The sequence below is a fragment of the Gorilla gorilla genome, chromosome X (assembly GCF_029281585.2).
Source record: "Gorilla gorilla gorilla isolate KB3781 chromosome X, NHGRI_mGorGor1-v2.1_pri, whole genome shotgun sequence".
NCBI classification, from domain to species: Eukaryota; Metazoa; Chordata; class Mammalia; order Primates; family Hominidae; genus Gorilla; species Gorilla gorilla.
The window spans coordinates 122,751,889-122,779,407 of record NC_073247.2 but is presented as its reverse complement, the minus strand read 5'-3'; the positions used below and the strand labels follow the sequence as shown (position 1 = coordinate 122,779,407).

The window sequence follows — 27,519 nt, the reverse complement described above, 5'->3', positions numbered from 1 at the left end:
TTATATTTTATACTCATAAATCTGAGCGAGGTAAGGCAGGACAATTTCCACAATTATATAGAGGAAGAAACAGTTTCAGATGGGTTAGGTGAACAGCCTAACGTCAAAAACTAGGAAGTTCATGAACCAAGACTAAAGTCTAGCAGTGGATGAAGGAAGCTACTGTCTGTGGTTGCAAATGAATATTTTTTTTTCTGTTAATTATCCATGGTGGGATTATGGGGCCACAATATTACTCAGCCGTGTAAAGCATGGGTTTTGTCACTTGCTCTTGGACAAATCAGCCATCGGCTCTGTGCCTTAGTTTCCTGATCTATTAAAAGTAGATATTAACAATGCCTGGCCCCTAGAGTCACTGTAAGGATTCATTTATGAGATAACTCATGAAACACATTTAGCACAGTGCTTGGCATGCAGGAATAATTCAGTACATATACAGTATTCTTCTTATTGTTTAATATATTTAAGATGTGGCTCTTGCCCATAGGTACAAATATAAAGCAGATTCTGTGAGGCTGTGGAGCCTATGAAGGTTATTCTGCAATAGATGCTTTAATATGAAGCAAATTTACTCATAATAACGGGGAGGCCAAAGATAGAAGACATGATAACAAACAGGACTGTGATTCTCAGACGTCGTAATTGATAATAAGCCTTTTCAGGTTGTCTGTTGACCCTGGGGCCACCAGAAGACTAAGGTCAATGGGCAGCTGACATTGTGCTGTGCCTGCTTTCAGGTGTGCCAAGCCTGTCCTGGCAAGAAGTGGCTTCACCAGTCCCATTCTGCACTCTTCCAGTGCCATCTTTTAGACCTGGAATATTTCCAGTGGGTAAATATCCTCACTCTTCCTAAAAGTACATGTATATCAGAGACACATATCCCATTGCCCTCAAAGAGCAGGAGAGTGGAGAGAAAGAGTACAATTGAAAAAATGAGGAAGGAGAAACAAAGTGGGGATGTGAAGAGGTATGGAATAGTGACAAGAAGGGTTACAGAAGACAATGAGCCCTGCCTTCCTCTGGATACAGCCAGCTTAAAGGGGTAATCAATTCAGAAGAGCTGTGATTCTGTAACACTGTGAATGTACCAAATGTCACTGAATTCTTCATGTTAAAATGATAAATTTTCTGTTATATGAATTTTACTTCAATATTTTAAAAAAACCCTCAGGGGCTCTCAGTACCATGGTTACAGAGAAAATTTTAGGCAGACACTGGCTCTGGCTTGGGGTTCAAAGAGCCTTTCATGGGCAATAAATGCCTATTTGTGTCTTTCCTGTAACCTGTCCTCTCAGTGCTGCCCACTCGTGTGTATCTATGCATGTGTGTGCATGATTTCTCAGAGTAGCTCCTGTGATCCTTGACTGTAAGACTTTTCTCAAATAATAACAGCAATTAAAACACTCAACCCTTATTAAGCTCTCACTATGTACCCAGCTTTAATCCTTGCAGCAATCCCCAGAGGTAGGAATTATTATCACACCCTTACTACATGTGAGAGAATGGAGACTCAGAGAAGATCCAGGAGTTGCTAGAAAGTCACCCAGCAAGTAAAGTGGACATGCTAAAACTTGAACCCAGGCAGTGATGCTTCTGATGGCTGTGCTTGCAGCATAGTGCTCTCTGCTTCATGCACTGAACACCTACTCACTGCCAGGTGTCATGGAGACACCAGAAATGGTATAAAGGATAGGGCCTCCGCCCTCAGGGAAATGACAGTGAAGATTGGAGAGGGTCTACTGGAGGAGGCTGCAAAGTGTGCTTGGCTGCTAAGTAAATCTCATAATACAAAGGTGCTCAGAGAAGAGCTGACATAATAACCACAACAATTATGATATTTCATGTTGGCTGAGCACATTTATATGTGCCTGACGTGTTTAACATGTCTGACTTCATTTCTTCCTTACAGCAATCCTGTGATTTATATACCAGCACCAGTGTCACTTAAGAGTAAGGGAACTGAGGCTCAGAGAGGTAAAACAAAGTAACTCATCCAAGATTGCACAACTAGCAAGTATGACTAGACTGGATTTGAACTACTCTTTGTCTACACATAGAAGAAACTTAATAAATGCCCATCAAGTCCATGACTATCTTCCATTTCTTGAGCATTTGCTGTACTCACTATTTGATTTAATACTCACAACTCTATGAAGTCAGTACAATTATTGACCCTATTTTATAGATGAGGAACCCAAAGCTCAGAGATGTTAAGTAACTTGCCCGAGTTCACACACTTATTAAGTGGTAAAGCGAGGATACAAACTCAGGGCTGACCAACTCCAGAGCCTTTCTCATTTGTCTTCTAGAGCTTTTCTCTGGGGTTGCATGCTCAGTAAAGCTCAGTTGCCTTCTGTGCATTCACATTAATTGGCCTTGATTTGGATGTAAACAAGGAAGATATAAATAACAGGATAGCCTCTAATTCAATGCATGGAAAGCACAATCACAACACACAGGCAGAGGGGAAAGGAGCTACCTTGAGGGGGAAATGGAAGAGCAAGGTTTGGGAAGTTCTGATGGAAGCAGGGTCCTCCAAGTGAGAGACATTTTGGTTCTCCACTTACAGTGGAAGCAACAAACTCAAAGCATGCCACGGCCAGCATGAAATGGGAATCCTCCTTGGAATTTTATTTCTAAGAAAGGGGTCCTCACCTGGAGGAGGTAGCTGGACCCACGCAGCCTGTACCCTGACACTTCATCAGAACTATGTTGCTCTCTATAAGAGCCTCAGCTTGGCTCCACTGCCACCCACTGGAAAGGGCTGCACTTTTCCTGGGACTTGTATCATGAACTTGCTTTTGAAGAGACCATTCATACCTTCTTCCATTTGCTGCAAGCCTTTGTTTATGCTTATTCTGCTAGGTGCTCTGTTCTGTTCTGTGGATCAGAGTGACTCCCACAGGGCAGGTTGGGCCCCACTGCAGACTTTCTGAATCCCTCACGGGGAGTTGCCATGGTCAAGGGGTCAAGATGATGGGGCTGCCAATCCATAGAACTCTGCATGCCCACTCCACTCAGAGAATTTTTCTTGCAGTTCCAAAATACTTGTTTACTGACTGACAAATTTATGGTGGGGTAATTCAGTCCAAGAACTTTGCTACTCTGAGGGTGGCCCATGGAATAACCTCATTGGCATCACCAGGGAGTCTATTAGAAATGCAGAATCTCAGGGGGGCATGGTAACTCATGCCTGTAAACTCAACATTTTGTTTGGGAGGCCAAGGCGGGAAGATCACTTGAGCCTGGAAAGTTGACGCTTCGGTGAGCCATGATCACACCACTACACTCCAGCAGAGGCAACAGAGGGAAAGCTTATCAAAAAAAAAAAAAAAAAGAAAGAAAGAAAGAAAGAAAGAAAGAAAGAAAGAAAGAAAGAAAGAAAGAAAGAAAGAAAGAAAGAAAAGGAAATGCAGATTCTCAGGTCCCACTACAGACTTTCCGAATCAGAAACTGAATTTTAACCAGATCTCCAGGAGATGTGTATGAGCATTAAAGTGGAAGAAACGCTGATGTAGGATAATGTCTCAGAAAGGCTTTCACTCTCACCTATCTATAGCAGGTCCCCATTCCCTCTATTTGACTGAACACAATGGTTTCCATATTTGGTTGGGCTTTATTTCATCAGGGGATCTGTTTTATTTTCTATTTTTTAAAAAGAATTTTGTATTTCAAAATAATTTTAAACCAACAGAAGAATTCTAAGAATAGTACCAAAAAAAACCCTGTATACCCCTCACCCAGATGAGCCAAATTGTTAGCATTTTGCCATATTTGCTTTATTCCTCCTTTACATTTCTAGGTGTTTTTCTCCCTAATCCATTTGAGTTTGTTGCAGACATCCTGCCTTTCACCCCTAGATACTTTAGTGCATATTTCCTAAGAAGGAGGACATCCTCTTACGTAATCACAGCACCATGGTTACCAAGTTCAGTAATTTTAACACTGACACAATTATATTACCTAATATATAGTCCATATTCAAATGTGGCTAATTGTCTCAATGATGTCCTTTGTGGCAATTTTGTTTTCCATCTGGGGAGCTTTTAAAAAGTACCAATGCTGTGGCCCTAACTCCATAGCAATTAAGACATAATCTCTGAGGGAGGGGACTCTGCATATATATTTTTTAAAGTTTTCCAAGAGATTCTAATGTGCAGGGTTGAGAAATACTGTGCTATAGGCTTTTTCTGTGACCCCTGTCTATTGCTGGGATAGGAACTCTTGTCGGCAGGGTAAACCCTGGGTATAATTTGTCTAGACCCCCATGTCTCCTTTAGTCTGAGTTCTGACATAATTAACTGTCTACGAGATGTACTGGGCCTTTCCTCATTGCTTTTTGATGCCACCTCACTAATGTAAACAAAACATTCATTTTTTCATCCTATTTTTTCTTACAGCTGCTTAGCACAGTCCTTATGAAAAAATGAAGCCTTGAAAATGGTATATCCCCTCGACAAAGCTAAGCCTGACAAGTTGGCTGCATTACCTAGAATTAGAGAAGAGCAAGGGCAGATGGTGGGAAAAGAACACCGGGGATATAGCAAATCACTTACCATGAAGGCCAAATTTCTCTTTGGGCTTGCCACAAAGTTTCCCTAGCATTGGACATTGCTTTCTCACAACTAGACTCTTCTCAAATTATCTTGTCTTGGAAAGCAAGCTGCTGAGGTGAGCAGATGTAGCAAGCTGGGGCTGCACTGGACAAGAAGGAAATGTACAGATGGGTAGCGATTCAAACACCAGCCAGCTAATCCCACGAGCCAGCAGGCTTTTGCATTTCCTGAATGAATTTGGGTCAATCTAGCTGATCAGTCTACCGGCTTCAATGTATCTGTTCTGTTTCCATCCCTTAGCAGACAAAGGGAAAGCCTGGAGGGTCTGAGGGGGAGCTGACAAAGAATTCATGACATTCAGTCTGTTGGGTGCAGCACTGTTTCTCAAGCATTGAACCAGCATGCTTCCACCACCCTCCGCACCCCCTCCCACCCAAACATCTGTGTCACTGCAGCCAAAGAAAGTGAGCTTTCTTTACAAAGGGTCTGTTAGAGGGAATTTAGTCCAGATTTGTATGTGTTTGTGAATATCTTCTAGAAGAGAAGGGAAGGCAGAAAAGGTATCATTTGGCTTCAAAGTTGCTTTGTAAATGCTTGACAAATTGACTTGCTTTTAGTATATATTGATATTCTTTAATATTCGAGAGAACTAGCCAACTCAGATGGACTGCTTTAACAGATGCATCTTTGCAGTTAGTCAATAACAAAATATTTGTGAGCTGTTAGTATCTTTCCTCTTCTCAGAAACTCAATAATGTGCCAAATGAGATCATTCCCTTTGACCCACGAGTCGAGAACATTTTGAATTCTGTTCACTCTGATTAACAACTAAAGAATACTCTAGTTATCACCAAAGCCCAAATGGAGGGCACTTGTATTCCTAGACAACCATTAGAAAATTCCTTAATTGGAGCTCAGTGTGCACTGCTATTGCAATCTCTAATCATCTCTTTCACTGGAGGACTCCTTGTCTTATTACAGATTTTGGTGCCTGCCAGTAAAACAGAATGTGCTTAAATTGATCAAGTATGTGTGAATTGCACATATCCCAAATTTTCTTACAAATAGCCATCTTTAGGAAGTGTTTTCATAGGATATAATATTTCACATAGCTTCACTCGAGCTAACAAAGGATTGTCTTTCACAATAGAACAAATGGCCAATATTCTCTCCAACCATTAATTTTTATTCTCTAATTATTTAATAGACACGTGTACATTTCAGGCTGTTAACCCAAAGTCAGGTTTATATGTGACAGTATAGTTCAGACATACACTCACACAAATATCTCTCCTCTGAACCTGATTCTTGTCCTGTTCCTTTCAGGTCACTTGTCACTGCCTTAAGTAAGATCTAGTGGCTTCTTAACTCTCTCTATCCCTTGCCGCTGTTCCCATTCATCCTCCTACTACTCATATCCCCTGCCTTCAGAATAAAAGCCCCAAATTCTTAGTTTGGCACTCTAAGCTCTCTCCACAACCTAGTATCAAAGATTACCTCCACTACTCTCAGTTCTATTGCCAGTGCTCCAAACAAATTTCCTGTTATATATGAAGAAAGCTTGCCAAACTGTCCTGGAGCACTTGCTATATGCCAGACACTGTGTTAGCTAGTTCATAGCATTATCTCATTTACTCTTTCTCCCAACCCAATATGATATAACACAGGTATGTCGTATTATTTTCATTTTACAGGTAGGAAAACAGAGGCCAAGAGATGTTCAATAATTTGCCAAAAGTCAAGTGGCCAGTAAGTTGCAGAGTCAGTATTTTAAGCTAAGCAGTCTCGTTGCAGAATGTGTCCTCTCAACCTAGCCTGCCTAAATAGTTTTGTGAAATTTGTTCTGGATTTTCATTCCTTCAAGTGTTTTTCATGATATTCTCTTCTTTGGAAATAACCCCTCCTACTCCACTGTGTCTGCTTGCTGAAATCTTGCCCAGCTCAAAGGACATCTCCTCCATGAAGTCATCCCTGATCTCCCACAGCTAAAATGTATTCCTCCTGGCTCTGTGTTCTTACAGCATTGGCTCTAACACTTATACTACTTTTTGTAATGGTAGTTACCTGTGTGTAAGTTCCCTTCTCCCTCCCACCTCCAAGCTGTCCTAAAAGAAACTGAGCTCACTCTCACTATGGCCTTGTAATGCTGAAGCTGAGAGAGTGCCAGTCAGGGATGCCATTACCAAGGAGTGGTAGAGGTGGATAATGGAGTAGATAATCTCTAAGCTCCCTCCCAATTTGGAAGTTCTATAATCCTGGGTGGCAGTTTCCCTGAGGCGCAGGGACTTCACCCTCCACAGCACCAAGCCGAGTAGCTGGCATGTCTCTATCGAACTGCTGAGCTGGCAAAACTACATTATCTTTGATGCAGATGAAGATCAACAAGAACTGGCTACACCCTCCCTCCCAGTCTCTGTGTATCTATCTGTGACTGTCATGTGTGTTTGAAGGTGACACTGTGCTGCAGGTGTGGCTCGAGGGCTGCAGTCCTTTCCACATTCCTTCCCTATGAAGACTATCCTTTGTGCTGTGCAAGTTGATGCTCCACATGCATATTGATATCTGCAGCACTCAGTGCTTTGCTTGTCAGTCTAGACCAGTGGGTTTCAAACTTCAGCATACATTAGAATCATCAAGAGGGCTTGTTACAGCACACATTGTGGGGCCCCAGCCCCATTTGGTCCAGGGAAAGACCCAAGAATTGGCACTTCTAACAGGTTCCCAGGTGAAGTTGATGTTGCAGGTCCCTGGGCTACACTGAGAACCACTGCTCCAGACAGTAGCTTCACTCAAAAGGAGATGCCTTCTTTCTGACTGCTGCCCACTGAATGCGAGGGGCTAATGGGGGTGGGGCTGGAGGATGAGCACTGAACTGGGAGCCTGAAGACCAGAGTTCTACTGCAGCTGCTGGCTCTAGAGAACTGTGTGACCTTGGGCAAGTGTCAGCAGTGCTCTGCCTCTCTAGTTTCCTCACAGACACAAGGATGGGGTGAAGTGGGTGACGGCTATTCTGGGTAGTTCTAGAATTCAGAGTTTGTCCATTGCTCTTCATCCTAGTTCAGTCTTTCAAGTTGGGATGCCAGATAGCCCCTTAGCACCTCTTCAGACATCCAAGTACATCAGTCTGAGCTCCAGCTGCCCCACATGCTTCGGGCTTTCTTAACAGTTATCCTTGTGTATGGAGCCCCAAAAGCGGAGCTGATGCCTTCCCTCTTGGAGACCTAAATCTGCCTTTTCAGAGCATGTGTGTCCTGCATCCCTTATTTTAAATGGTACTGTAGCACAGACGTAAGGACACAGAATTCTAGAGCCAATCTCCTGCATATAATTTTGGTTCTAACCACTTACTGTGCAACCTTGGGTAAGTTATTTAACATCTCTTAGCCTCACTTACCCCAACTTTAAAATAGGGATATCAACAGTACCTACTTCATGGTGTTATTGTGAGAACTAAATGAAACAATACATGCAAGACATTTATTATAGTGCCTGGCACATAGTAAGTGCTCAAAATGGTAGCTGTTCTTTCTAAAAAGAGGGTAATGGCATCCTTCATAACACTAAACAAGTAAGGAACTAGGAAACACTATAGCTATAGATCTTTTAATCTCTTTAAACCTCATCATAGTACATAATAATAATTATTATTATAGTAATACCTTATACATATGAAGTATTTTACACTTTTCAGAATACTAAGCACTAAATCCTCTCATCCAATCTTTTTTTTTTTTAAGCACTCTTGTGTGGATTGGTCAAAGATGTTCCTAAAACAACATTGCTGTCACCAAGCCTCCCATGAATTAGGCTGGCTCCTCCCATGTGGATATCTGCTTCTGCATAGTTGGTGAAGAGGAAGCATCCTCAGTCAAAGCTGCCAGCTGAGGAACCCTTAGGAAACCCCGCTGGTACCTGGCCTGTCTTTTGTAAGTATACATCAGGCCAGGGGGCTGCTTGCCAAGCAACATCATTGACTGCATACTGTTTAGTGCATGCATTACCAGGCCCCAAACATCCAAGTGATGCTACCTGAATAAGTCGAGAATTTTTGATAATAAACATAAGCCAAATCAAAAAAATGTTCTGGATTTTTCATCATTCCCACTCATTAGTCCAAGAAAAATCAGACCACCCGTTTGTGCTACCACTTACACTTCTCATGATTTTACACAGCACAAAATCAGGAAGATGTCACAGGCTGTGATACCAGTGCCACACTCAGCATTAATTATAGTTCAGTGCTTGGAGAGGAATAAAGCACAGGAGACTCAGAAACTTGTTATGGTGCTTAATAAGGATCTATTTACTCACCAGAAATTGGACAGTGATTCTAGACTTCAGCGATTTTACTTCCCTGCTCTTTCCTTCCCTTCATGTTTCTGTCATCTGTGACTTGGTTGGAAACAGAGGACAACAGCAGGCCTTCCATTTGATGTCCTTTGTTTGACTTCCCTAATCTTTCCTCTGTGGTCAGTCTCTTTCCGATACCTTTAAAACCACAGAATGCAGCAAACTGATTTTGCTCATTGGGCTTTAGCCACACTAGGCTTCCTGTGGTTGTTTAAACTGGGCAGGCATTACATGCCCTCAGCACCTTTGCATTTCCCTCGTACTGGTGTGCTCTACCTTGTGGCTCTTGCACCCTCTTCTTTAAAGGCTTTGTTCAAATGTCTTCTCAGTGAGGCCTTCCACGACCATCCTACTTGAATACAGCCCCTCTACTCCTCATTTCCCTTTCCTACTTTGCCTCCATAACATCCATTGCCTGCTAATATACTAAATAATACCCTGATTGTTTTACTTATTGTTTCTCTCTCTCCCTCCCTTCTTCTCTCTCTGGCTGTCAATTCCAGCACTTAAGCCCCAGGAGGGCAGGGCTAGTTTTAATTTTTTATTTTGAAATAATTTTAGACTTTACAGGAAAATTGCAAACATAGCACAGAGAGTTACCATATATACCCTTCACCCAGCTTCCTGTAATCTTAACACCTTACACAATAATACTAAGATTATTGAAACCAGGAAATTAACATTGATACAATAAGATTAACTCATCTACAGACCTTATTCACATTTTCCCAGTTTCTCTACTAATGTCCTATTCCTGTTCTAGGATCCAATCCAGGATCTCATATTGTATTTAGTTGCCATGCCTCGTTAGCCTCCTCTAATCTGTGATGCTTCCTCAACCTTTGTCTCTCATGACAATTTGACAAGTCCAGGCCAATTATTCTGTAGAGTTTCCCTCAATCAGGTTTTGTCTGCTTTTTTCTTATAGTTAGATTAAGGTAGTGCATTTTTTGGCAAGAATGCTATGGAAGTGATGTTGTGGAGGGTGGGTTTTTTTTTTAAATTATTTTGGTCACTGCTATATCTCCAGTTGACTAAAACAGGACCTGACACATGGTAGGCACTCAGTACTTGTGAAGACACAAAGGGACAAAACCAACAGGCATCCATATTCCTTTCTGGAAATGGAAAGATTATGTTCTGTGGGATATTAGGATTCCTGGGAATCTCTTCTGAAGAAGGGGAGGGTAATATGGTTGGGTATGGTAGGAGTTCTCTACCAAAAAGCAAAACAATAATAGGCAAAGAAACCCAAGTAGTATGTGCTCCAGTGAGAGGGAATATGGATATAACATTTGGATAATGTGATAGCAAGATTTTTTTAAAAACTTTTATATATTTATTTTTGAGACAGAGTCTCACTCTGTCACCCAAGTTGGAATGTAGTGGCGCGATCTTAACTCACTGCAACCTTCGCCCCCTGGGTTCAAGCAATTCTCGTGCCTCCCAAGTAGCTGGGATTACAGGCGCCTGCCAACATGCCTGGCTAATTTTTGGATTTTTAGTGGAGACAGGGTTTCACCATGTTGGCCAGGCTGTTCTCAAACTCCTGACCTCAAGTGATCCACCTGCCTTGGCCTCCCAAAGTGCCGGGATTACAGACATGAGCCACTGCACCTGGCTTTTTTTTTTTTTTTTTTACTTTTATAAAAAATAATACCACTACCACCACCACCACTCCCCCAATAAAACCCAATACCTTGCATGCATAAATTAAGTGGCTGAGTCTACAGGCCCTGAAGCCAGACTGCCTAGATTCACAATCTGGCTCTGGCTGAGCACTGAAGAACTCCGCAAAGCGAAAGAAGCGTTCTTTCCTCAGTCCCAAGGGGTTTATTTATTCAAAACTTGCCGAGCACCTCCTATGTGCCAGCCTGGAGTGGGGCCATGCCATCTTTCTAGCGAAAACTGAGTCATAGGCACCATGCAAGAGCCCCACTGGGCCAACCCATCACCTTAAATTGTGGGGATTGTGCAATGCAGCAACTGAGATGAGCCGGGTGCCAAAGCTTCTGGTCACTGCATGGGCATGCGTTTCTTCTTCTTAAACTTTGGTTTAGCTGCTCCTTGGCCTGTGTTACATGAGGTTATTAACTACCCTCCAGCAAGTAGGAGCAGGCTGGGATGCCAGTGCAGCATGTGTCTCACCCATGTCCTGCATCACAGACAGACCAGGACCAGAGAATGGTGATGATGCAAAGGGGCGTCTCTTTTAGCACACTCCTGGACTCTACAGTCTCACCTGGCTGCACCAGATTCTTACAGTCCAACAGCCTGTCTGCTCCCTGGAACAAGTGACTACAGAGATATAACATGCCCTCTTAGCAAAGGGAGTTGTGCCTTGCCAACTCATTCACAAGCCGTCTGGGCCTGGGATAAGTTTGGTATGCCAGGAGTGTGGCAAGAATGACTAGAACTAAAGCCAAGGTGCTACTCAATTCACCTGCCACTCTATCCTGCTAGTATTTCTTGCTCAACTCATTGACATCTACTTTTGTTTATTTATTCATTTCTTCATTTATTTGATCACTCACCATTCAACAAAATTTATTGAGTGCCTGCTATGTGCTAGGGACCATAGAAGGTGCTGAAGATGCACAAGACAAAGTCCTTGCCCTCAATAAGCTTACATTCTAATGCAGGAGGCTGGATCTTTTCATTTGAATATTTTTTCTCCTACCTAAAAAAGTTAATAAACCCTCTTTTGACCCTAATTCCTCTTCTAGATACTGCAACTGCCCCATTGCTGTCCTCCTCATTTTACTAAAACCTTGAAGCATTTGTTTATACTTATAATCTCCATATTGTCTCCTTCCCTTCTCTCTTGAACTCACTTTCATCACTGCTCTGATCAAGATCACCAGTGACCTTTATGTTACAAAATTCAACAGCCAATTCTCAGTTCTCATCTTACTTGAGCTATCTGCAGTGCTTGACATAAGTGACCACTCTCTCTTCCTTGAATCACCTTCTCTTGGCTTCCAGGAACCACATTCCATTGGTTTTCTTCTTTCTTCTCTGGCTGCTTCTTTCCAGTCTCCTTTGCTTGTTGCACTTCAACCCAACCTTTAGACGTTGGAGTGGTTTAGGGCTCAGTCCTTGGACTTCTCTTTTCTACCTGAACTTATTCTCTAAGTGATCATTCAGTCTTATGACTCCCAAAGTTCTGACCCCAGTCCAGACCTCTCCTATGAACTCAAGGTTTGTATATTCAATTCTCTATTTGACATCTCCAGCTTGAATGTCTAATGGGCATCTGTCTTGGTCCATTTGGGATACTATAATGAAATACCATAAACTGGATAGCACATGCACAATAGAAATGTATTTCTTACAGTTTCAGAGGCTAGAACGTCCAAGATCAAGGTGCTGGTGGTGTCTGGTGAGGGCCCGCTTTCTCATAGACGGCATCTTCTTGCTGTGTCCTCACGTAGTGGAAGGAGTGAATGGTCACTCTCAGGCCTCTTTTATAAGGGTACTAATCCCTTCCATTCGTAGAGGCTCCACCCTGATGACCTAATCACCTCCCAAAGCTCTCACCTCCTAATACTATCACTTTGGGGGTTAGCATTTCAACATAGAAATTTTGGGGAGAACACAAATTTTCAGACCACAGCTGCACATCAAACTTAACAAGTTGAAAACTAATCCCTTGATATTTCCCCTAAAACCTACTTCTCCCACAGTTCTTCCCATCTCAGATAAATAGCAACTCCATTATTATAGATGCCTAGGCTGAAAACCATGGCATCATCCTTGACTGGGTACTTTATCTCATGTCCTATTTATAGGTCTGTCAGCAAATCCTAAATACTCCATCTCTCAAAACACATACAGTTTGTGTCCATTTCTTATTGGTTCTCATTGCCATTTCTATCATCCTTCTTCGAGCCCCCATCATGTCTCATGTGGATTATTACAGTAGTCTCCAACTGGTTCTTCTGCTTCCACTCTTTTCCCTCTTCAGTGTATTCTCAACATACCATATATAGTAAGCCTACTAAAATCTAAGTCAGATGATATTACCCTCTGCTCTATGATACCCCTTCTTACTCAGTAAAAGCCAAAGCTCTTACAATAACCTTCAAAGTTCCAAACACCTGCCCCCACAACCCCATTAAATTCTTGAATTTATCACCTACCACTCTTCCCCTTGTCTTCAAACCTCCAGCCATACTGGCCCCCTTGCTGTTCTTCAAACATACTAGGTATGATACAGTCTTAGGACCTTTGCACAGACTCTTCTTTGCCTTAAAAGTTCATCATCCAAATAGCTGCAGATCTATATCTGTCACTTTTTCAGGTCTTTACTCAAGATTTATCTGTCGAGGTCACTCTGTCTAAAGTGTTTCTCTCCTCCAAAACATTTATATCTCCATTATCTAGTTTATTTTTCTCCCTAGCACTCATCATTCTCTAACATACTATATGTCTTAATGTGCTTGGACTGCCATAACAAAATACTACAGACTGGGTGGCTTGAACAACAGACATTTATCCCTGACAGTTCTGGAGGCTGGAAGTCCAAGATCAAGGTGCCAGAAAGTTAAGTTTCATTCTGAGGCCTCTTTTCTTGGCTTGTAGACAGCCACCATCTCATTGTATGCTTATATGACTTCTTTGTGCATGTTGGGTGGTGGGGTGGTGGGGGAAAGAGAGAGATAGAGAGAGAGAGAGAGAGCAGGCTCTTTGGTGTCTCTTCTTATCAAGGCACTAATCCCATTAGATCAAAGCCCCACCCTCATGACCTCATCTAACCCTAACTGCATCCCAAAAGCCACATCTTCAGATACTATCATATTGGGTGTTAAGATGTCAACACAATAATTTGGTGGGGAAGACACAACCATTTAGTCTAGAACACTATAAAAATTTCACTATATATTTTATTGATCTTGTTTATTGTCTGCCTCCTCCACTAGAATTGAAGTTTGATAATGGTTGGGATTTGTGTTTAGTATGTCCACTAGTTTAATTTCCATGTTTTGAGTAGTGCCTGGCACATGTAGGGGCATAATAAATATTTACGAAATAAGTTGCTAAAATAAGCAAAATAATTACAGTTTGTGATAAGCACCAAGAATGAAATAAACAAGTTGACAGATAAAAAAACGGCTGTCCACCTTGGCTACACATTAAAACCACTTGAGGAGCATTTAGAAATACAGATAGCTGAGTTCCATTCTCAGAAATTCTGATTTACTTTATCTAGAAGATGCCTGGCCATTGTTTTGTTTTTTAATGCTCTCTGAGTGATTCTCAATTTGAAGCAAGCCTGAGAACCAATGGGTTTGAGAATAACGTGGGGACAAGAACCTACTTGAGACAGGGTGCACAGGGAAGGCTTTTCATGTTCTTCTGAGAAAGTATCATTGAAATGGAAACCTGAAGGATGAAAAGAAACATGGGGAAGTTGGGGCAAGGCTGGCATTCAATTGTTGGTAGAGGGTCAAAACAAGATTAAAAGCACTGAAGCAGGGATGAGCTTGGTGTATCCTCAGAACAGTAGATCAGTGCAGGTGGTGCACAGGGGGAAAGGGGAAGAGTGTTAACAGGATGAATGTGGAGAGATGCACAGGAGCCAGATTATTCAGGGTCTTCTAGGCCATGGGAAGGAAATATGAATTTATACTACATGCAATGGGAGCCATGGGAGGGTTTTGAGGAGGGAAATCATGTGATCTGATTTTTTATTTTCTAAAGATTGCTCTTGCTGCTGTGTAGAGGCATGAGCGAAAGCAGGAAAAAGCCTAGGAGATTGTTTCGGTAGTCTAAGAGGGACTCAACAGTGGTCTGGACTGGGCTAATGGCCTAATGTTGTTCCTTTCCATCTAGATAGCAGAGGCCTGAGAGTGGTACATGAATCCACTCTGCCCAGGTAAACTCATACACAAAGCCATTGGTTTCTGAAAATCTTTCCAAAGCTAAGATTCTATAGCTTGCTAATTCTGATCAGTGGCTCAGGGGTTGGAATATGTATGCCATGACTTGCCCTAGAAAGGGGGCCCAGTTGATCTGTTAATGAGACAGTGCTTTCTAACTAGAAAACAATCCAATCAGAAAGGGGCTTAGACAAAGTGATGGTGGCATTCATTGACGGCACCTAAATTTTAAAGAGCCCTACTAACCCCCAGCACTGGTTCTTTTATGCTTTCTAGGGGAGAGGGGTAGGAGGAGGGAAGAGGACAAACACTGTGCTTTTGAAGGAACTTATTAATTAAAGGAGGAGATCAAGACATAAACACAAATAGGAGTAACACAAGAGAGTAAGATAAGTATCCAAAGGAAGATATGAATACAATCAGTAATTGCCATCATTTATTTAATACCCATTTTAGGCTGAGCACTGTGTTGTGTGCTTTACATATGTTCTCATTTAATTTTCACAACAGTGGAGTAGGTAATATAATCACATATAGTAATTATGATAATAATAACAGCAAACGTTTGTTAAGCCAGGCACTGGGTTAGGTGTTTTAAAATATATAGGCATATCATCACTCCATAGATGAGGATAACTAGGCCCAGAAAGGATAAAAGACTTATCCAAAAATCACAGAGCTAGGTTCAACTGCCAAGCTCTGATATTCAAACATTGGTTCAACTCCCAAGCCCATGGTTTTAAAGCATTCTGGGAATTCAGAGCAGATGGCTCCTACCTTGTTCTGGGAGGTACACGTGTGAAAGGAGGAAGACCCTGTGGAGGAATAAAGGTGTGAACATGAAAAAGGAGGAGCTTATTCAGGGACCAGCAAGTGTCCTGCTTGGTCAGGGCTGAAGGTGTATAACAAGGAATTGTGGCCCAATGGCAAGGCGGTTCTCCTTCTCCTTTCTGCCCCTAACCACTTCACATGTGCCAAACAGGGGTTGCAGCCTCCTATCAAGACTGTCTGTCCCTCAAGGCTTGATCTTGGGGTGCCTTGATCCTCTAAAAGCCCCTGGCAGCTCAAAAAGCCTTAAACACACTCGAAAGTAGGGCAAGTATAGATTTTCATACTCAAACCATGATGAGTAGTAATTTGGCCTCCTCATTAGTTCTTAGGTGGAAGCAGCCCTTTGGCATTTAGGACATTGACAACAATATCTGAAAAGGACAAGAGGATGGGAAATACAGAGAAGGCAACAACCAGCATCTAGCACAACATCTCATCGAGCCAGCAAAGACAATTCAACATGTAATACTGCTTGTAACGGCAAAAATTTGCCAATGATCTAAATGCCCATCAATATGAGATTGATGAGATAAATTATGAAACATCCAAAGAAAAGAACACTATATCATTGTTTAAAAGAAGGAGCTAAAACTGTACTTTCTGAGAAGGACAGACATTTCCAAAGGATTGTAAGTGAAAAGAGCAGGTCATGTAACAGTCGCTATATCATGATCCCAGTAAAACCCTAGATCTGTGTTTATATATGCATAAAACTGTCAACCATAGTTATCTAGTACAGTGTCGTTGCACAGAATTACAGAGGAAATTTCCCTTTGTATTTTGTATACTTATGTATGCTGTTGACCTTTACAACAAGCCAATATTACCTTATAATTGGAAAAAACAATACTAGAATTTCCATTTTGCAAAACAAAAACATCCTATCTTAGATCACCTTCATCCATGCTATCTTTTGCATTGACAACATATTTTGGATTTAGCCATGCATTTGAATTTGTCTCATAACTTTCTCATGAATGAACTAAAGCAAGATAGTAACATATTGATCAAGTTATAATACAGTCAAATGGATTGGCAATCCAGCAGAAGTTCTCCAGAGAAGGGTCACAAGACTTTTTCATTTTTATTAATAACTTAGGTGATACAAAAAATGTACTTACTGTGTTTTAAGATGACCCAAACCTGGCAGGGATGTCGGAATATGTTGAAGAACAAAATTGAGATTCAAAATAAGCTCAGACGGGTTGGAATACTGGGCTAAAATTTAAATGGTGAAATATAAATGAGATAAAGAAAAAAATCATCAATTCAAATTTTAAAAGTCCATTTTGTGAGGCCGAAATAGGGGAAGTGTGGCTTCACAGCAACTCACATCAAACAAATAAACAAACTAAAAAAGATCAAGGGGCTTGAATTGACCCACAAGCACAATTCGAGCCAACAGTTTAATGTACCTAAATTATTTAGTTGCTAAAAACAGAGCACAATTTTAGATTGCATTAATCAAAGTACAGTTTCTAGATCCTAGAATATAGTCATTGCACTGTAACCTCCTCTGTTCACTCCTGCCGTCTCCTGTTCAATTTTAGACATCACATTTTAAGAGAGTCACTAAGAAAGTGGAAAACCTCCAGAAGAGGGTTGCGAGATTGACAAAAGAAAATCATTCTATAATAGGAGTTACTCTTGAAGGTAGAAGAGACAATAGGGCCTGTAAAGGAGAAACGTTGGGGGATATATAAGATATCCACCTGCCTTCAAATCTCAAGTATTTTCCTGCGGAAGGTATGCACTTATTCTGGGTTGCTCAGGTGATAGAACCAGGACTACTGCCACCCGGTGGTGAAAAGGAGGCAGATTTTCAGTAAACCCATCAAAAGGCTTTCTGACCTTGAGAAGGTCCTGCAAGAAGAGGCTGAGCAAGCTGATAAGGCAGTGACGGTTTTAGTCGAGGCGGAATGAACAGATGCCCGGTGGCAGAATTGCACTAACTGAGTCCCTTTCAGCTCTAAGAGATTACATCTTTTTCCCCTATTCTCCGTGCCATCAATTCCTCTCTGTGTCGCCCTCAGGATCAATAAGTCCACTCTCTGCAGTCTACAGAGTGGTAAGGAGAGTTCTGAGGGAACAGTGGAGTTGCTGCCTCTTGTTTATTATTGCCCAGGATCTATGGGGTCAAAACCCACTGCTTATAGGAGGGCCAAATAGCTGATATAAGTCGGGTCATGTCCTTCACTGAACAAGCTCCTCCGTGGCTTTCCATCTCACTCCCTGGAAACGGCAGTCAATGCCCTAAACAAATTTGTCTCTGTGACCTCTCTGACCTCCCATCCCATTACTCTTCCCTTCATTCACTCCATTGCTGCAACATGGGCTTCTTGGCAGTTTCATAAATGCCAGGTATCCTCCTGATTCAAAGACCTTGCTCTTCCTGTTCTCTCTGCTCCCAATGCTCTTCCCTGAGATACCTACATGACCCACTCCCTCACCTCCTTTAGGGCTGGATTCAAAAGATTACCTTCTTAGTGAGGCCTACCCTGACCACCCTCTAAAATTATAGGCTCTGCAGGGTTCACTCTCCAACCCTCCCTCACCACTCCTGACCATTTTACAACTCCTTATCACCCCATCTGAAGATTTTTTCCGTAGTACTTAATATCACATAACACAATATTTTATATTTATTATTTTGTTTTCCATACTACCGCTATTGGGCTATAAATTCCTTAAATACAGGAATAATGCCTGTCCTGTGTTTTTTTTTTTTCTTGTCATATCTCAGCTTCTGGAACACTAGCTAGCACACAGTAGTTACTCAAGTGTTTAATGAAATGCCTGCTGCATCCCAAATCCATGCCATCTCCTGCAGTCTTGATTTTCTCAACAAAAGAAATTTTAAATTTAAGAACTGAATCCAAAAATAATAACAAGATGTGTCTTAGTAGTAAGATTTGGCATGATTGCCTATTTTTCTCAATTTTCTCATGTTTTAGTTATGCTGTCATATTACCTTAATTGTCAACTGGCCGTAATAACTGTAGCAGCTAACATCTATTGAATGCTTATCATGTACCAGGCATGGTGATAAGTACTTTACTTGGATCAACTCATTTAATCCTCACAATAGCCCTTTTCAGTTGGCACTACTATCATTCCCATTTTAAAGACCAGGAAACCAAGAAACGAGGAAGTGATGTGACTCGACCAATGCTACACAACTAATATTAGACAGATTCCAAAGCCCATGTTATTGTCCCCTAACTTCAGTATAAGATGAAAACTGGTGATGGTGATGATAGCTAACATTTATTGAGTAATAATCATGTATCAGGTGCTATGCTAAATGTTTAACACACATCATGTAATTTAAAGCTGAGAAAAGCCCTATGAGACAGAAATAATCATTATGATCATTTTATAGTATTAGGCCCTCCTGTAATGTAATTAACCAAACCTGTGCCCACACTTAACCTCTGTCTTGGTTTGTTTTCTTTTTCTTTTTTTTTTTTTTTTTTTTTTTGAGACAGGGTCTGGCTCTGCCATCCAGGCTGGAGTGCAGTGGTGCAATCTCAGTGGCTCACTGTAACCTCTGCCTCCAGGGTTCAAGCGATCCTCCCAGATCAGCCTCCTGAGTACCTGGGACTACAGGCCTGCACCACCACATCCAGCTAATTTTTGTGTATTTTGTAGAGATGAGCTTTTGCTATGTTGCCAATGGCTGGTCTCGAACTCCTGGGCTCAAGCAATATGCCTCCCTGAGCCTCCCAAATTGCTGGGATTACAGGCATGAACCACCGTGCCTGGCCCCACCTTGGCTTCATAGCAAGCATCCCTTGACTTTCTCTTTTGCATTTTAGGCCAGTGAAAAAGCTGGATAAGCAATAATCTGAGAGCCACTACTTGAACCCTCCTCTCCATGTGGATTAGACCTCCAGCATACGTTGTGATTTCAGCCCTTATTTGTGCTGTTGCCCCTGACCAGTAGAAGAATATCCTTTTTTTTTTTAACTCCTGCCAGCCCTAGCCTGTGAATTTTTATTCCAAAGCTTAGTTTAAATGCAACTCCCTCCAGGAATCCTTCCATGGTCACCCCTTTCTACCACAATTTCTTTCTCTCATTCTACAGTCAATACATTTCCTTCAGCCCTGGTCTCTAGCTTTGCAGTGCTGGCTGTCTTCCCACTCAGCTATGTCCCTTCTTCTCAGGTAGACTATAAGCTTATGGAGGCAGATAGGCCTATGCTTCTTGGCATACCCTGCATAAATGGTATGTTCACTGGCACATAGTAGGTGCTTAATCATTATTTTGCTGATTTAATGATACTATACCCTTATCGTTGTAAAATGTTTATCTGTTTCCAAGGTGCTCTTATACATATCATCTCACTTTAGCCTCACAGCAGCTCTGAGACACAAGAGAGACAGATCTTATTTTTCTCATTTTTACAGTTAAGGAAATTGAGGGCCGGAGAGGCTAAATAAGTTGTCTCAGGTCACATATCTGAGAATTGAGCCCAGCTGTCTGGACTTTGAGCCCCAGATTCTTTGCATTAGACCACACCGACTCTATGACTCTGCCGGAAGGCACCGCTGTCTGGGAGCAATGATAATAACATTCCTATAAAGACCTTGTCTTGATTCTATCACCGGAGCAAAAGCAATAAAGAGCACCAAGAGGCAATATCCTCAGTTGAGATTGGGAAGGCAGGTAAATTCATACACTCTGGTGAGAAGTGCCTAGGGATTATCAGATGGGTGGTGATGCGTCTGTTATATTCTTTAGGAGGAGGGGACTGAAGACTGAAAGCTGTCCTCTACACAGAGCAGATTAACTCAACCCTCAGCAGAAGGGAGGCAGCCAGCATGGTGACTATGACAGAGCAACTAGGAGGCAGGAAAGCTGGGTTCGAGATCCAGTTCTGCTACAAGCCAGCTGTGTGATAATGCAGAAGATACCTAATCTTTCTGAGGCCGTACTTCCTCATTAGAAGCTGCCAATTTACAAGGCTTCTCACAGCGCCAGTGTTCTACAAATCTATGACACAGATCACAATAGGGTGAACCTTGGACTCTATCTGGATCACAAACATATTTTCTTTGGTGCAAATAGTATTTAAATTTTCTATGAACTGGTAACCAACATTGAAAAATTAGAAGATTTTACATGAATATTCAGATGTCCAAGCTCTCTAGAAAAATCAAAATATCTGGCAGCATTAAAAATTGGAAAACTTCACATAAAATTTGATTTTCAATCTTCCTAGAAAAAAAATATCTGGACACATGGGATTATTTTCATTATCTGTTTATTATTTAAAATATACTATGTTAAGTCGTATGATAAGTACCATCAGGAAAATACAAAGTCAGGTAGGAGATGAAGAGTTTTGAAATGGTAAGAGTAGTAGGTTCCTGCAAGGCCTAGAGTATCACAGAGGGTAGACACAGAAGGCCTCACTGGCAAAGTGACCACATTCCCACAGGACCATAATGAACTGGAACCCAGAAATAGCTGCTCCCTTTAGACAGAGCATGTGGATGAAAGGTTAGGGGTGCTAACATCTTCAACATATCAAGTCAGGACTGAAAAGATGATGCTGGTTGATGTGACCGGAAGGATAGTTTTAAGCTAATTATTTGATTTTACAGAGGCAACAAAAGAGTTTCAAATGGTAAAATCAATATCAAAGTCTGGGAGAAGGAAAGGAGGAGCAGTTGCTTGGACAAGAGCTTGGCACACTCATACAAAGCCTTCACTAACCAAGAGCAGCTAAACATCCCATAAACCCAGATGCATTTTCTGTCTAATGGGGTCAATGCCATTAGCCTGATACCTGCAGCCGCCTCCCTAACTTGCCCTTACATTTCAGGCCAGGGCCATTACATGATATTAGAACTGATTCTAATTAGAGAACCACCAACTCTGTTGATCCAAGAATAGCATGGGAGAGATGGGGAGAGAGGAGAAATGGATCCTACTCCATTCCCTTGTTGGTCATTTCTTGTCTTACCTGAGACTTGACAGATTAATTCTCTGGATGCCAGTTTCTCCAAATAAGAAATGAGTATTTCAAATAATTTTGTCCAATGTCAAGGTATCTACAGTGAGGGTAAGTATTGCTTCATGAAATGTTTGCATGTATATATATATACACATACACACAAACGATGTATATACAACTATATTATAAATGATAAATATAACTGTCTTTATATTTAAAATTATATGTAATTGTAAACATTTTATAACTCAATATTTACCCTTACTGTGTGAAGTGTACCCTGTTATTTCCCGTTCCATTCCTGTGTGTGTGTTTAATGCTGGTCACTATCCACTAAATTGATTTTCTGAGCAGTGGGCAACAATTGGCAGCTTGAATAACAGTGCTCTACACCAATGGTTTCCAAATTGTACCCACATCAGAATACTGTGGAGTCCTTGTTAAACACATGTTCTTGTTCTCCATTCCAAACCTATGGAATCAGAATTTCTTTAGGGCAAGGCCCAGGAATCTGTATGTTTTAACAAGGACTAGCTGTGCACTGACATTAAGGAATCACGGTTATTCTCAGCACACAGATGCAAATAACATCAAAAAGAATTATTATCAAATGCATACTCCACACCAGTGCTTCAGCATAATAGCTTTCATCTATTATCTCACTTAAATTTCCACAACAACCCCACTTTAGAGATGAGGAAACTGAAGCTCAGAGGTTCGATAAGCTGCTGGAAGACATACCCGGGGAGATTAATGAAGGAGCAGGGCTGTGATTTGTGAGGGGTCTGTTTGAGCCCAGTGTTCAACCTGCATTGACTCTTCCAACAATTCTTCTTTCTGCAGCTCCAGAGGCCTTGGACCTATCCTGGAATATTCTATACCAAGTCAAATTCCAGATCAGATACCCAAATTCCAGGTCAACCACCAGAGACAAAGAGCAGACATAAAACAATGACAATAAAAATATTTTGTACTAATATCAGGTTTTTACTGTTTCCAAAGCATATGTGGGTCTATTTTCTCTACATTTATACCTTTCAATCATTCTGTGAAGCATGAGGGGTAAATGAAAAAACAGAGACCCAAAGAGGGGAAGCAACTTACTCCAGGTCTCACGGCAAGTTCACAGCCAAGCTGCCACACTCTGACTCCCTCTGGCGGGGTCTAATACTGCAATTGGGCTGGCTTTCTCCAGGGCTCACAGCTCCAACACATTTTAGGTCTAGTTCCCTTTAAGGTAGAAGAGGAAGGGATGGGTTGCTTTCTGCCTCCTTCCCCATAGGATTTACCATCAAGTTCAGAAATGAACACACTCTCCATCCACACTGCCTGAGGGACAGGTTGCCCCGACTTCCACAAGGCTGTGCTGAGAACTGGCTGCATTTCTATTTTTGCCATGCAATTTGTAAGAAGCTTTGCACTATGCTTCAAAGAAAAATAATGGATTCCATGATGAAAAGAAAAAGCTCCATCCCTCCCACAGAGGTTAAATGCCACCAGCCACTAGTGAAGCAGCCTTGGGAAGTCTCTGCTGAGCAAAATGTTGAGAGCCCACAGAAAACCTAGGCAGTGGACTGGACCAATCTTTGCCAATGGCAGAAAGGGTCTGAAAGGATGAATGGCCCTCATTTAGCCTTCTTGGCTGAGACCCTCCCTCTGTTGAGAACATCCCTCTGTTTCTGCCACAGACAGTGGTGTTTGTAGTGTGTATATGTTTATGTGACAAATTACTAGTTATTTATCAAACACTGTATTGATTCTAACATTTTTCACCCCTTTCCTTTTAGAATACAGAACTTTCCATCTCTCCCCTTAACAGCTCCTGAAGCAAACCTCCCACTCATGCAACACACGAATGGACACACACGTACACACACACACACACACACACACATACGTGTACACTTGGTGAAAATGAAATCAAGACCCCTTTCTCTTGGCCTCAGTATCCCTATCTAGAAAGTGTGAATGAGTTGAACCAGATATTCTATTAGGTTCGTTCTCTGGTTCTAAGAATCTGATAAAATAAGTGGGGAAAGCATTTAATACAGCCCATGAATTTGTGATTCAGGCTCTGAGCATGAAGGGGTAAACTGGCCTCAAATTGTGTTTTCAATGGTTGTCTTTTGTTAAAGGGAATCATAAAGTGAGATAAAGAACAGTAATTTCTGTTATGCCCATGAGCATGCTAACATCTTAACAATGAGGATTATGCTGTGTTTTCCCTCTCTTGTTTTATTTTTCATTCTCTTTATGCATAGTCAGAGCTGCAAAGACTGCCTAGTCAGTTGTCTGTTCCCCCCATGTCAATTTCTCTTCCCATGTGAAGGTGGCAGATACAATCCAGCCCTGTAATAGCTAAGGTTTCAGCCCTGTAGAGCTTCAAGCTAATGCCATTCTCACCTCAGAGGTAGTGCTTCCTGTGATGTCAGAAAGATTCCAAGAGGTGTTAAATTTGCTTTGTGGTTGCAACTCCCTTTTAGTTTGGTGAGGCTGGCTTAGGATTTGATGGTTTTATTGATTTCAGTATCAAGATAGTACAGGATATCTCAGCTTTTAAATTTATATTGTCAATCATCAAAGTAGCTGCTACCCTATGGGGACACTAACTAGACCTACACTCACTGCAGCTTGCCAATGTAGTACATGGCTCTTTTCTACCTGCTCCTCAGGGCTAGATTCAAGATTATGAGATTGAAGAGAAGCCAGGGGGTAGAGGGATAATCCTAGGGTGGTTTGAAAAAGAAATCAGTGGAAATGAGACTGTTCTCATTCTCACACAACACAAAAGAAAGTTTTGAATCGAACTGCCTGTGTCTGCATCCAAGTCACTGAATCACCTGGGTTTCAGTTTGCTCATCATCAAATGTGGATAATTCTATACTAGGAAATACCTTATAAGGTTACCGTGGAGATTAAATGAGAAAAAAGCCTAGAGCAATGCCCAGCACATGCTAATATCTCAATAAGTGCTGGTTATACTGATTATTATTCCTCCTGACCAAACTGGTCTTGCAACTTTCTGATGTTTAACAACCTTTCATTTTCTGGTCATCTCATTTCACCAGAGGATCTCAAAGCACACTAGAGATGAGGCTGAGCTGAGGTTCATCTTAGAGCCAATGAGTGGGATAGGGAGCAAAATTGCTCATTTTCCTGTTCACTTATTTATTCACTCAGCAAATACTTATTGACCACCTACTAAATGCCAGGAACTGTGCTAGGTGATGAAGACATAATGATGAAAAAGACAAAGTCCCTGCTTAACAGAGTTAACACTCTAGAAGCAGGGAGGTAGGAGGAAGGGGGAGGCAGATAAACAAGAAATACAATGATATGTGCTTGGTGAACTCAAGGGACAGAAAATCAGTGTGGGTGGGGTTTGGGGCAGTCATGAGAGGGAGGGTGATATGAGATGAGGTTGCAGAGGAAGGCAGGGGCCAGATCATTCAAGCTTTGTAGGCCATCTAAGGAGTTTTATCTTTATCCTAAAAACATTAAAATATAAATGGAAGGCTTTAAGCAAAGGCTCAACATACTCAAGTGTTCGTTAAAGTTATTTTTTTATTTTTCTCAGCTCACTGCAGCCTCGATCTCCAGGGCTCAAGCGGTCCTCTCACCTCAGCCTCCTGAGTAGGTGGGACTACAGGTGTGCACAAACACGCCTGGCTAATTTTTGTATTTTTAGTAGAGATGGGGTTTCACCACATGGCCCAGGCTGGTCTCAAACTCCTGGGCTCAAGCGATTTGCCCGCCTTGACCTCCCTAAGTGCTGGAATTACAGTCTTGAACCCCTGTACCCAGCCTGTTTGTTAAAGTTCTTAGTGACGGTTATATAGAGTAGAGATTGGTTGGAGTTGAGATTTGGCGGGGGCAGGGGGGCGTAAGGCTGCCACTATCTGATACAGTGTCTGTGTGAATCACAAAAAAGACACCCCTTCCTCATTTTAAAAATGACAACAAAAATTATGTTAGTCTTTTCTTGTACAACCTAAACAAATTTAAGTCCTGCCCAAGAAAGTTTGCCAGAGTCATGGTGGGCAGCAGCCTGTGTTGTGAGCACCCACATTATTCCTCTCACTCGTGCATTTCTTGTCACTGGAATAGATGCACCATCAACAACACTTTGCACCCCACTGTTCTATCCCCTCTCCAGCTGAGGCAGCTGGAAGTGGGAGGGATGGGACTTCAGACTGTGGGAGCAATGGGTAGTAGAGAGAGAAGTAAACTCAGGGAACACCCAGGGCTTGGGTAGGATAGAGTCCACTTGTGTGTGCCACTGAGTATGTACATTTATGGATGTATATGTGTGTGTATGTGTGTGTGTGATTGTGCTTTCCTGAGTCTATGCAAGGCCATGTGCACTGGTACAGTTTTAAGTAGGAGCAGGCTCTCTTCCACTGTTCTCAGACTTAGAGCCAAGAAGCCCAGAACGTCTGCACCCATCTGCAAAATCTTATGTAAGTATGTATGTGTCTGTGATATAAATGGCACACCCATAGCTATGGTGCCCTTGTGTAGTATACAACCTGAACATCCATACATGGCAGGCCTGGCAGTAAGAGCGGAAGCAAGCAGATTATTTAGGGGGCTGTTGCAGTGGTTTGGGAAAAAGATGATGGTGGCTCACACTAGCTAATGGCTGAGGAGGTGGTGAAAAGTGATGAAATTCAGTAGATATTTTCAAGGTAAATGAACAGGATTTGCTGATGACTAGGATGTGATGTGTAAGGGAACAAGAAGAACTCAGGATAACCACCAGGAGTTTGACTTAAGCAACCAGGTGAGCGGTAGTGCCATTTACTGAGTGGGGTTAACTGGAAGAGGAATGTATTTGCAGAAAAAAATCACAAATTCTGCTTTGGGCAGCTTGTATCAACTCCAGCTGCCCACCTATGGTGGCAGATCAATCAGTCTCTGTATCTTAAGCTTCTCCTCACTGAGGATCTTAAAGCACTTTATGCGTGGGGGGCTCTGGAAAATTGGTAATCCCTGATACGTATCTTCACCTCGGCAGTTTTCTTTCTGTACCTTCTTTGACTTGAGAGGAAATAATAATTTTACTTTGTTCCTACCAGTTTCTCAAGATTTCTCTCTCTCTCTTTCACACACACACACACACACGCAGACATACACACACATGCACACAAACACACACATCCTCTCTCGCTCTCTCTCTCTCTGTCTTTCTCTTACCATTTCCAAATGTCCTTTTCTAAGATTGCTTTTTGTCAAAACCCCAAAACCTTTCTTTTTGGGGAGTACACCTTTATTCAAGGACAGGGATTCTCCATCTTCCACTACCAGGCAGCCCAGAACGCCATCACTCTACCCAAACCCTCTCCTCAGTAGAGGAAAAAGGTACTTGGAGCATGAAACAGAGCCAAGTGAGCTGAGAAAACGAGCCAAGTGCTGAGAAATTAAAGAAGGTAATGCTGACTAGGGGAAAAAGTGAATTAATCAGGAAATCTTAAGGCCATTGTGATCTCTTTGATTGCATTAACATCTAATAGCAGAAGACTGTAGATTGATTACTGCTTCAGCAGGAGGGATCAAATGTAAGCTAGGAGTGTGGTGCCCAGAGCTACATCTTCTGTAGGGAAAGTCAGTGCCAGCAGGTGAAGCTAAATCTCCTCACTCCAGGCACATTGACTTGGAACCCACTGCCTTTTTAGACATGCATCAGGCAGCCTAGGCACCAAGAACCTTTCATAAATACAAATCATCCCCTTGTGCACAGTGCCCATCACTCACACTAGATCATGCCATCCCACTTCCTCCAGTGTTTCTCAGAATGGCCTAGGAAAGGCTTCAGAGGAATGAATCATCACTGATGATCTAGATGAGTCTTTGGGGTCTGCCCTTGCCCCATTAGCCACAGCTCCAACTTTCCCTTCCTAGAGCTCCTTGTGCTTTTCTCTTCATCTGCCCGTATTG

At 41.9% G+C, this 27,519-nt stretch overlaps 1 protein-coding gene across 10 annotated transcripts in view; it reads right to left on the bottom strand.

Annotated features, from left to right (window-relative positions):
• The window catches only part of PAK3 (p21 (RAC1) activated kinase 3), a 292,772-nt gene that overhangs the window by 226,813 nt on the left and 38,440 nt on the right, over positions 1-27,519 (bottom strand). For 2 of the 10 annotated variants that reach the window (XM_055376998.2, XM_055377001.2), the window contains exon 2: positions 16,741-16,837. The exons of the other annotated variants lie outside the window; for them this stretch is intronic. The gene's annotated coding sequence lies outside the window, so the exon portion shown is untranslated. The remainder of the gene's footprint in view (positions 1-16,740; positions 16,838-27,519) is intronic. 10 annotated transcript variants of the gene reach the window in all.